Below are 12,574 nucleotides of genomic sequence, written 5' to 3'. Positions count from 1 at the left end.
TTTACCTGGGGTAGCGGTGACTAAATTGACATGCTTCCCTTCCAAGAAAAGATGTGTTACGTATCTTAGATACACTATAGCAACATTACATATGATCTCCAAAATACTATTCACAGTTTATGAGTAAGCACTAGCAAAGCCAATAGGACTCCATGTAATGTATTGCTTTTCCAATGTTGCCGGGGTTACTCTAAGTCATTTGTATGTATCTTCCTCCAGTCAGATTATGGATGAGCGCAGCTCTTTAGTTTCCCAAGTGCATGCACTAACAGCTTACCCGGTCCAAGTTTCTTCCTTTGCACACTGGGAGTCGTATTTCTGTCAATCCAATTCGAAAATTAGACTACAATTCCCAAAATCCAAAGAAAAAGCTTGGACTGCAAAAATTTGTCACGCATAGACCTGAGAAGTTTGAGAGCTCTGGATGAGAGGTGGATAAGCTGTTTTTTGAAGAAGTAAACTAGGAGTAGTGCACCAGTACCCAAACTCAGGTGACAGGCAATGAGATGTTACAATGAAACCCTTTATACAAGAATACAGTTCAACAGCATACTTTCAGGGAACCATATTTTCTACAACACTTCTATTGATCCTCTCACTGCAGGGCTTTATTTTCTGCCTCCACCCTAAGCCTGTGTTCCCATCAGTAGCATACACCAGCCTCTATAAAGTGAGCCTTTATTTTATTATCTTGTGATTTTTTACTACTGATGATATGCTTGTGACGCTTGCGATTAGTAAAACTTGATAACCCCTCCAATTAAGGCTAAAGACTGTGTCTGGGTGTGTGTACAATGTATTTGTGAATGCCTGGCTAAAGGGAGTGGTGAAGGAGTACTCCTTTAAGTGTGGGAGTTAGAGGGAGGAGGTTGGATTAGGAACCTATTAGCAGTAGTGTTCATCGAGTAGGGTGCAAAGTGGGGCGAAGAGTATGTTCTATGTCCAACCTAGAAGAGGCAATAGATTATAGTACAAGCAGTACAACTTGCGCCATTTCAAAAAGGATGGGACTAACACTGATCCAGGAGGAGAGGCAGGGCTGGACTGGCCGTAGCGGGCACCTGGCTTTTTTTCCTAGTGGGCTGGGAGGGTGGGGATGGTTTTGTACCAGTGGGGGCCTTTTTTGTTACTGGTGGAGGCCGGTTTTGCAGCAGTGCTGCAAAATCGGCCCCCTGTAACAAAAGCACAGCAGCAGTGTTTACCACCAGCACCCCATGGGCCGGTACAACATAATTACCAGGGCAGGTTTGCGATCCCAGTCCGGCCCTGAGGAGAGGAGACCCCACACCTGTGCAAACCTCTGTCAGTCACCTCATCACCAACACCAGAGTTCCTGTGAGTGATGCCTTCATAAAAATAATCTCACACAAAGAATGTGTCTAGCGATGGGAGAGTATGGTCTATACATGTGTAAGGAGACACGGGGTTCCAACTGAGCCGGACTTGAAAAGGGCACTCCTCCCCTGGGAGGGCCCTTCCAGCAGATGTCAGGACCAGGAAGTGGAGAAGGACGACGGAAGCGAGACGGCGAGTGACAACATACCGGCAGAGGCGGACAGCGGAACACCAGAGGAGAAGACGACGAAATCCGGGGAAGACAGGGCGGAGGAAAACAGAGACGGATGACCGTGTCTATCCGGACACAGCCTCGAGACTCCAACGGCGGAGACGAGCACCCCTACCGCCCACACCACGACCCAAAAGACAAGTCGTGGTTCAAGGCAAGTACCAAAAACATCCCGGGCCTTCTGGCTGAACTGGTGGGGCACCGGGCAGTAGCGACACTTGAAGCGGTGTATTGATGGAAGATTGTACACCCAGAAACACATGTGGTAGCGAAGGGTGAAAAGAAAGAGACAACACCCTCACAACCAGTGTCATAGCCACTGCCTCCCACATTGCACAGCCACCCGTCTTTGCCTGGTGAAGGTGGCACTCTTTTAAGAAAGCGTGATAGAGTGACCCTTTTCTAAAACCTTGTTTCTTTGAATTTTTTTTCTTCTTCCTTCTATTTAACTTTCTCGACCCGAGATCCTCGGGACATCCTGGAAGAAGCAGCACTTCCTGAAGAAAAGGGAGACCGCTCACCTAAAGCCAAGTCTCAGAAGAGACTTAATGGACCTGACTGCCGTTATTCTTTGTTTCTTTCCCTTGTGTTACATCCAATAAACTACCTAACCCAACCCACTAAAGTGTGTCCTGTTGGTCCCTCCACTACTACAACATGTAAGGGGCCACAGCTAATGCCCTAGAAGGTATATGAACCAGAGGGTTGAAGATGCCTGATTGCAGCCCCCACTTGTCTTGAAACAACTTTGTTTAGTGAGCTTAGTATTACAAGGTCCTTATTCGCTTTCAGATTGTGGGATTTTGCCCCCGATTTTATACACTCAGTAATATTTACTGTAGAGACTGTGTCTTGTACCTTAGATTATTTTGATTGACATCACTAGACATATTATAACCATGTTTCCCCGAACAAGTATTCTGACTCACTTGTAATTGCTGTGGAATGGTTCAGCACTATAATGCCACAGTAGCAGCAGTTGCACACTATACAATGTGTTAGGTACTCCGTGCACATATCATTTTGTTTGGGTTCATCCAATCATTCATTCTTCCATTCCACATCCAATTCTGCACCATGCACAGCACCTCCACTCCTCCCGGTTTGTCTTGCACACTAACCATTTTAAGATAATTACCCTACTCGGAAGCATAACTTACTTGCAAGCTGGATTGTGTTTTTTAAGCATGTTACGGGAAAAAAGGTGCGTGTTTCTCTGTGAAGCCAAGTTTTTATAAAACGTTATATAATATGATAGGTTTATGATTACCCGACATAACAAACAGCAGATGTAAGTTCACAGCCCCTGGTAGTTTGTTCGATCAGTCCCAAGTGTGGGGCAGCTGCACTCATGATCCTATAAGGTTTCTGCGACTGTGCTTGTGGTGGTGAGACCCAACCTTACACATGCAGTATGACAGTGCTTTAAAATGTATGCGCCTTAATCAAGTCATGTATCTGCACCCCTGCTCTTAAATATTAAAGTAGACAAGAGTTTTGTCTGTGGGGAGTGACAGGACAGAGAAAAAGTAAGAAATAATCATTTCTTTCTGATGTGTTTCTGGACCACTGTCCAGTTCCAGGGCACAAGATCTGGCATGGGATGTTCCTTGTCACTCCTGTTACCACATTCACCTGATAAGAGACAGCTATCACCATAACAGTCAGGTAAATTAACATGATTTCATCAGTTATTGAAATTAGCGCAGCTGAAGGAGTATCTGCAAGTCACATTGCTCCCCCCATAATCACCTGAGGGGGCGATAGGCCAGTCTTTTTTATGAGGAGTATTTCTCATGCAAATCTCATACGAAGAGAAAGTGCGGCAAGCCATTTTAAATTATTAGTAGTACATACCTGTGCCAATTTGTCCTTAGGGGTTCCATTAATTATTTCCACTACACCTGAACTTGGGGACATTAATTACAATGAAACCTTTGATTTATCTGGAATGTTGACAAATAATTGCAAACCCTCGTTTTTGACGTGCGAGCCACAATCTGTCTCAATAGAAGTTGGAAGTCTGAATGTAGCAATCAACTCTCTTAACCAAAGTTTGGCAACTATAAGGCTATCTGATCTCCTGGTGGGGTATACTTCAACCCATTTAGAAAACAAGCAGACAAAGATCAAGATGTATTTTTAACCATGGCAAGCGGCAGCTCAACAAAGTCTGCTTGTAGTCTTGTAAATGGGACTTCTGATTTGGCAATACGATTCATCACAGTCAATGTCTTCTTCCCTTGATTATATTTCAGGCACACCGAAAACTTTACACATAAATCTTCAGCAACATTTCAGAAATGTTTATTTTCCTAGTATTTTCTGTGTGTACAAATCATACTATCTTGCCCTGCATGTGACTTACTGTGAAAGTACTTGCAATAGGATACTGGGAGGATGTACCTATTGTTAGAACGGACATATAGAACCTGATAATTTTTCTTGTAACCATTTTTTTTCCATTTCACTCAACTCACTCAAAGTAAACTGGACTGCATTTAAAAAGAAACAGTTAACATTTTCTGCATTCTTTACACTATATTCTGGACTCATAATTTATTTTTTCCTGAATAATTGTTTAATCTTGTAACACGTATTTTGACATCAGATCTGCCTATTTATTTCCAAGTGAAACATAGTGTTTTCTGTCCTTATAAGAAACACATCTGACCACTGCAATTTCTTTTGGCTGCTGCGTTGCTTTCAATAAATCCGAAATTGTAAACACTGTTTGTTCATGGGAGCTCCAGAAGATGTCATCTGTGACCACATACTGGCTGTTAGTATAAATTGTCACATTCATGTTTCCTGACAAGGAGCAAGCTCTTGTCAATGCAGTCATTTATGGCACTTGTGCTGCAATTATATTCAGCAGGAAAGACGATTCTAGTGTTTCAGAAACAACAGACTGGATAGGCGTTCCTCTAATATCTGGTCTTTATATGGTACATAATTCAGTAACTGCAATACAGTCATGTTCGGGTTTCATCATTAGCATTGTAATTCTCCTTCAAATCCTTATCTTCACGGATTCTTTCTGAAATAGGCTTCTGTCTGAAGCAGTGTTGCTGGATTACAAGAATTGCATTTTCTTAATGGAAGTGATCCTGGATGCAAGAATAACTTGCTCTACTGTTTGTTACATGATAGGTTATTGTATGTACCTTGTGGTACATATTGGTATTCTTTCAGTTTGTTAAATGGCACTACAAACAGCTGCAACCAATTTATACCTGGAAGACTTATCCCTACTGGGTCCAATACTACTGAATAGTATGCCAGAGGCCTCAGCAACCCACTGTGTCACTGTGTTATGATTGATAGTGCATAGGGAGGGCGTGTGTAACCGCGGGACGAGGAATGGGAAGAAGACGTGTTTTTGTGGCAGTACTTTTTATTCTACACAACAAGTCATCGGTACACTTCTTCCTAGTATGACTCTTTCGCGGGGATCTGCTCCTTTCTTGTCTGGTCTTGCGGAGTACTCCCTCCTCCTTTCTCCGGACGGGGCTCCTCCTCCTGCTGATGCCGGGCTCCGGAGGCTCCGTAGTGCTCGCCCTCGCCGGCCACCTCGGCTAGCCGTACACCTCCTGGCGCACGGCTGGGCGGCTCGTGGTGGTGGCCTCCCGGCTTCCCAGCTCCGGTCTCTCGGGTCTCGGCTCTCCCAGTAGACGTCCTGCTGGTTGGCTCCTCCGGTTCTTGATCCGCCGACGCCGCGTCCCGGACTCGCCTGTCAAGATCCTCCTCCTCCTCCGCAATGGTCTCTTCACTCAGCCAACTCGTTCCTCCGCTCCACACCGCCTCGTTGTCCCCGCACTCTCTAACGCTCCACTCCGTCTCACTGCTTCCCGCCTCTCCGCTCTCCTGCACTCTGTCCGCTCCTCCGGTGTAGTAACACCCCTGTGGATCGTTGTTGCTGCTTTTTACGGACTCTCCCGACTCCGCCTCCTCATTTAGGGTTGTCGTCCAGTTAAAGGGACCCCATCCTACCTCGTCCTCTTCATCGCAACTGTATCGTTCTGCAGGGGACCATCCCGGGGTAGGAAGAGGCTGTGGAGACAAGAGGGGGGGGTCGCAGATCGTTAAAGGGTGCCCCTTTGTAGGGCGAGACCCATCACCCCGGTTACACACCATCCCCCCAGAACACTTCCGTTCGGGAAGTGGATGTCGTGATAAAAAGTCGGCACCGGTATTGTCGGTACCCTTCTTGTGGTGCACCCTGAACACATAAGGCTGCAATGCGAGGAACCACCTCAGAACCCTCGCGTTCCTTGATTTGTTGCGGGCCATCCAGAGAAGGGGGGCATGGTCGGTGTACAGGTCGAACTGCCGACCCTCCAGGTAGTAAGATAGTTTCTCAACGGCCCATCGGATGGCCAGGCATTCTTTTTCGACGGTCGGATACTTAAGTTCACGGGGGAACAGTTTCCTGCTGATGAAAAGGATCGGATGGTCACATCCGTCCGCACCGCTTTGGGACAAGACCGCCCCGATCCCATAGTCCGACGCATCCGTGTGCAGGGAAAAGGTCCGTGAGAAATCCGGGGAGGTGAGAACTGGGGTAGACGTAATGGCACGTTTCAGCGCTGCGAATGCCTCAGACATGCCTGTGGTGGGTGTACTCAGGTCAGCCTGCTTCACTTTGGTTTGAAGAGCGTCAGTGAGGGGGGCTGCCACCTTTGCAAATCCAGGGATAAAACGCCTGTAATAGCCTATGAGGCCCAAAAACGCCCGTAATTCCTTCTTGGTTCTCGGGAAGGGGGTCTCGGCTATGGCCCTTACTTTCTCCATTTGGGGCTCTATCAGGCCATGTCCCAGGACATAACCTAAGTACTTTACTTTGTGGAACCCAATCTTGGATTTCTTGGAGTTGATCTTCAACCCTGCTTGGGCGAGGGTGTCGAACAGCTTATGTAGGTGGTCCAGATGGGTCTCCCAGTCCAGGCTGAAGACGACAATGTCATCAAGATACGCGGACGTAAAGGCCGATAGGTTCTTCAGCACGTTGTTCATCAACCTCTGGAAGGTGGCAGGAGCCCCATGCAGGCCAAAGGGTAGTACCGTGAATTCGTATCTCCCAGTTTCCGTTGTGAACGCTGTCTTATGTCGGTCTTCCTCTTTGAGGGGGACCTGCCAATATCCTTTTGTAAGGTCGATTGTACTGATGTATTTTGCTTCTCCTAAACGTTCAATGAGTTCATCTATACGGGGGATGGGGTAGGCATCGAATGTGGAGATGTCGTTCAGAGCCCGAAAGTCCATGCAAAACCTTCTTGTTCCATCAGGCTTCGGTATCAGCACTATTGGACTCGACCACTCGCTATGGGAAGGGCGGATCACGCCGAGTTTCAGCATCTCCTCTACTTCATTCTGAATCCCCTTCCGTCTAGCCTCCGGGATCCGGTATGGCTTGATTTTGACAATTTTCCCCGGTATCGTGTGGATACTGTGTTCGGCCATTCGGGTTTTTCCAGGTATGTCTGAGAAAACACTGGCATGTCCTTGCAAGGTTTGTGCTAGCTGTCCTCTCTCAGTTTCCGTCAAGTCCACGTTAATCACAAGGCTCTTTATGGTGCTGGAGGGATTAGGTGTTTCAGTTTCTGTTAGATTCACCTCAGCTGGGGGTTTTCCGAGCCATTTTTTTAGGAGGTTGATGTGATATGTTTGCGTGGTTCTTGCACGTATGCGTAATTTGTAGCTGGTGTTTCCGAGTGTTTCTACCACTTGGTAGGGTCCGCTCCATTCGGCTCTAAACTTTTGCGTTGAAGATGGCAAAAGTACCAGAGCCCAGTCTCCTACTGAGAGCCTTCTCCATTTCTTGCCTTTGTCGTAGATCTTTTTCTGTTTCGTTTGGCTTTTGTCCAAGTTGGCGAACGCCAGGTCGCGTAATTTGCCTAATTTTGATCTAAGATTTCTGGCGTACTCCAGGGTGTTTGTCACATCTTCGTGGGTTTCCCTCTCCCATGCTTCCTTGGTCATGTCCAGCAGGGACCTTGGTTGTCGCCCATAGAGCAGCTCAAAAGATGATACGCCTAAGCTGCTCTGTCGTTGGCCCCTAATGACGTACAGTGCCAGAGGGAGGATCTGGTCCCATTCCGCCCCGTTCACCTCCAACATTTTTCGCAGGGTGGTTTTTAACGTGCGGTTATATCGCTCCACTAGGCCGTCCGTTTGGGGGTGGTAGACGGCCGTTCTGATTTGGTGTATATGTAAGATGGCACACACTTCTCTCATTAGGCGTGACACAAAGGGGGTTCCCTGATCGGTCAGTATCTCTTTTGGGAATCCGACACGAGAAAACAACTCCAGCATTTTGTCGGATACGTTTTTGGTTGTTGTCGTTGTCAACGGGAATGCCTCGGGAAACCTTGTGGCGTAGTCTACAACGACTAACACGTATTGGTAGCCTTTTTTTGTCTTGGGGAGAGGCCCGATGATGTCCATCCCTACTCTCTCAAATGGGACTCCTATGATCGGAAGAGGTTGTAGCGGAACAGCAGGTGGACGGTTCATGTTCCGTTTTTGACAGACGTCGCATTCTTGGCAATACACCATCGCGTCTTTGTAAATACCGGGCCAATAGAAACATTTCAACAAATTCTGTGTAGTCTTTTCGGCTCCGGTATGTCCTGCCACTAAATGCGAATGCGAATAGAACAACACCTGTTCACGAAAGGATAAAGGCACCAACAACTGTTCGGGGTCGTCTACCTTCCTCTGTCGGTATAGCAGATCGTTTTTTATGTATAGGCGTGGATACTTGAGGGGGCGCTGGTCCTGCGTTTGATGGGCAATCTCCCAGGCATTCATCAAGGTGGCATCGTTAGCTTGGGCGAACTGAAAGCTCCGATCTAGCACCCAGGGGTCCGAAGATGCCAAGGCTGTCACTGCCTTCTGTTTCTGCGAGGCTCGTATGGGTGGTCGTTCGGGAGTGATGCTCTGTTTGAACATGTCAAGAAAAGCCGGGTTGTCGGTTCCAATTATTAGGTCTTCCGGCAGTGAAGACAAGACACCCACTTTGACTCTGACCGGGCAGCCAGATTGAGGGACAAGGGGGAGCATTGCTACCGGATACGGTTTTACGTCCCCGTGCACACATCGGATATACACGGTTTCTCTGGGGACGATTTGATGGGGGCGCACGTGGTGGGCCTGGACCACTGACTGCCGGCATCCGGAGTCGAGAAGGGCTTTTACCGGATTACCATTGATACCCATACTCACTCTGTAGGCTCGGCCCATCTCTGCCGAGTATAAGACGGTCCTGGGGAGATACCCCACTTCCATGGGCTCTTCTTCCTGTTTTCTGCGTGGACAGTGTCTGGCAATGTGTCCCCAGGTCCCACATTCGAAACACTGGGGTCCGCTGTGTGGCAGAGGCTCTGGCTTCCACATGCGGGGTTTCCCGGTATCCGGGATCTTCACGGGTTTCTTCTCCGGTTTGTAGAGGTGTTTCTGTCTATCCAATTCCCCTACCATTTGGGGTCTCTGGGGTGCCCTGGAAAAAGTATTGGCCATTTCGACGGCCTGGCTGGTGGTTAAGTCGTGATGCTGTTTTAACCACCGTTGAGTAGAGAAGGGAAGAGCCTCAAGGAATTGCTCAAGATAAATGCGGTCCATGATTTCCTCTTTTGTGCTTTCGTTTGGTTTTAGCCACTTATCGGCGGCCATCTTTATGCGAACAAACAGGGTCTTGGGTGTTTCTCCGGGTACACCCTCTCCTTTCTGAATCTTAGCCGGTAGGCCTCTTTGTCCAGTCCCAGATGATCTAGAATAATCTTTTTGATATCGGCGTAGGAAGTCTCCCCCCTCGGGTTGGCCACTTGGTAGGCCGCCTGGGCCTCACCCACCAACAGTGGAGCCAGAAAGAAAGGCCATTTCGCATCGGGCCAGCCACAAGCCCGTGCCGCCCTCTCAAAATTAAGGAGGAAGGCGTCCGGATCTTCACCGGGTTGGTATTTTTGAAGAGACACCCCTCCAATGGTATGGGGTATCCCTCCCACGGCCACCGAAGCGCTAGCGGCAGGAGGGTCCAGGGTGCGGGCGGCTACTGCTGCTTTAAGGAACTCCCGGTCTGCTTCGGCTGAGAGCAGCTGCTGTTCGGCGATTTTCTCCAGTCGTTCCTGCCCGTGTACCAGGGCCTGCACTACTGCTTCCATCTTGTTTAAACAGACGGAGGGGCTGCCCGCATTCTCCGCCAATGTAACCGCGGGACGAGGAATGGGAAGAAGACGTGTTTTTGTGGCAGTACTTTTTATTCTACACAACAAGTCATCGGTACACTTCTTCCTAGTATGACTCTTTCGCGGGGATCTGCTCCTTTCTTGTCTGGTCTTGCGGAGTACTCCCTCCTCCTTTCTCCGGACGGGGCTCCTCATCCTGCTGATGCCGGGCTCCGGAGGCTCCGTAGTGCTCGCCCTCGCCGGCCACCTCGGCTAGCCGTACACCTCCTGGCGCACGGCTGGGCGGCTCGTGGTGGTGGCCTCCCGGCTTCCCAGCTCCGGTCTCTCGGGTCTCGGCTCTCCCAGTAGACGTCCTGCTGGTTGGCTCCTCCGGTTCTTGATCCGCCGACGCCGCGTCCCGGACTCGCCTGTCAAGATCCTCCTCCTCCTCCGCAATGGTCTCTTCACTCAGCCAACTCGTTCCTCCGCTCCACACCGCCTCGTTGTCCCCGCACTCTCTAACGCTCCACTCCGTCTCACTGCTTCCCGCCTCTCCGCTCTCCTGCATTCTGTCCGCTCCTCCGGTGTAGTAACACCCCTGTGGATCGTTGTTGCTGCTTTTTACGGACTCTCCCGACTCCGCCTCCTCATTTAGGGTTGTCGTCCAGTTAAAGGGACCCCATCCTACCTCGTCCTCTTCATCGCAACTGTATCGTTCTGCAGGGGACCATCCCGGGGTAGGAAGAGGCTGTGGAGACAAGAGGGGGGGGTCGCAGATCGTTAAAGGGTGCCCCTTTGTAGGGCGAGACCCATCACCCCGGTTACAGCGTGGCATGGACATTGATGGGAATGGCTGCTCAGCTGGTTTTTGCTTCGTGTCTCGGCAAAACCTCGCTGTTGAGCTCAAGATGCGAGGTGCTGCATGGGGAAGTTATCCTTATCACCTTTTCGGACCTTGGTTGCTGCCTTGTGGTGAGAGGAGGTCCGCAGTTGACATTTACTTGTATCATCGCATTTCCCTCAGGGAAAGGGACCAGCATTTTGTTTCACCCCGAAGATGTTGTTTCTTCAAATTTAAGCTCCAATTAGTATCTAATTGCCACAACAGCCTCATAATTGGAATTCCTGTGTATATTTAAGGCTCTAGGTTATGCGTTTTCCTTGCAGTTACTTCTTTTAACATTTTTTCGATGGTCTTGAAGTAATTAACATTAATTCATATTATCTTTATAAATACTGCTGGTGTAATTTCTACAGTGCCTCAATTACTTCTCCTTGTGAATGTAATTTTCTGGACATACCGTATTTGCTAGTGTGCTGTGCACCTCAGCGGACTTTCAATATTTTGGCAACCTGTTCCTTGCTATGCTGCCTTGTATATGGGGAGAACAAAATCTATTCATTGCAGTACCAATTGGTTGTCGTCTCTTGTGGCTCATTACAACCCTTTCTCCGTTCTTCAATAGACCATGGTGGATTCAGAACGAGGTGCAGTATCAAGTTTCTCGCCTTCAAGTATTCCACTGCCTAGCTCCAAAATGACGTCCAAATTACTGGGCGCATCCGCCCTCATATCTGGGAAACAGGTTAAAAAATATCTGCCTTCAACAACTATATCACCTCCTTCATTTTGTATTGGGACAATTCTTGAGGAAATTCGGGCTCTTAAACTGTACGTAGGTGAGAACAATATTCGTCTTCAACAATTGGACATTAAATGGTCACACATGGAGAGCAGGATTGTTCAATTAGAAAACAAAGTGTATTATTTTCATTCTGTCACTTAAGTTCCTCCTATGCAAACCCAAATCTTGCATCTTCAAAACCAGGATGAAAATCTTGATAACAGCAACAGACGCAACAATCTACGTATTGACCGTCTGATAGAGGGACTTGAGGGCCCCAATCCTCTCTCCTTCTTCCAGTCATTTCTAACAAAAATTCTGGACCTTCCTGAGACTCCATTATTAAACATTCAGAGAGCCCATTGTTTAGGTCATAAATCGCAGTCTGTGTCTTCATCCAATAAACCAAGGGGAGTTATTATGAATTTTTTAGTAAATACTGATATGTTGAAGGTCCTCCAAGCAGTCAAGGCCAAGAGTAAAATCTCCTGGCACGGATCCACTCTTTTCTTTTCCCAGGTTGATGCCAAAGCTACAGCGGACAGAGGGATGATAGTTTTAGACATGAGGCCAGCACTGAGAAATATTAATGCCGGATTCAGTATTATTCATCCGTTGTCTGTTTAAAGTCACTTATAAAAACAAGACCACGACCTATGAAGACCCTTGTCTTCTACAACGATTTTTAGACAACTGCAGATCGGAACTTATGGAAGTTACTCAGCCTATTGTATAACCTAATCCATGAATTCTTGTTAGTGTGTAATGTAGTCCTGGTTATGTGTTTTACAAGTGATGCATAGTGATGTATATTGCTTTTGTTAAAACTTTGTATAACCTCTTTCTTCTTCTTTTCCTAAGTCTTTAGTCATAAGTTGTCAATCATGTATGTGACTTAACTCACGTTTTTGATATTTCTCCTCCCTCCCATTCCCGTTTCAGAGAGCTCCAGTTTTTGTACCGTCTACCTTATGTGGCCCACCACCCTCGAAGTTTGTGTGTTTTTTCTGGTATGCTATTTTTTATATTTTATGTGTAAGTTTTGTTTCTTTTTTTCTTTTTAACTTCATGCTCCTCTCCTCCTCCTCTGCTTTTCTTTTTGGAAGAATTGTTATGTATTCCCTGTTTATTTTTAGTTTTCCTTCCTAAATCTCTTTTGTATATCAATTCTTCTTTTTCCTTTTTCCTGTATTCTCTCTCTTCTTTTCTAATTTCAA

At 47.5% G+C, this 12,574-nt stretch overlaps 1 protein-coding gene across 2 annotated transcripts in view; it reads right to left on the bottom strand.

The window, feature by feature from the left end:
• Positions 1-12,574, bottom strand: part of FAM135B (family with sequence similarity 135 member B) — a 1,359,155-nt gene that overhangs the window by 174,346 nt on the left and 1,172,235 nt on the right. The window lies entirely within an intron of this gene.

Source organism: Lissotriton helveticus, chromosome 4_1 (genome assembly GCF_964261635.1).
Source record: "Lissotriton helveticus chromosome 4_1, aLisHel1.1, whole genome shotgun sequence".
In the NCBI taxonomy this organism is placed as follows: Eukaryota; Metazoa; Chordata; class Amphibia; order Caudata; family Salamandridae; genus Lissotriton; species Lissotriton helveticus.
The sequence above is the reverse complement of the archived record's forward strand: the minus strand, read 5'-3'. Positions and strand labels throughout refer to the sequence as shown.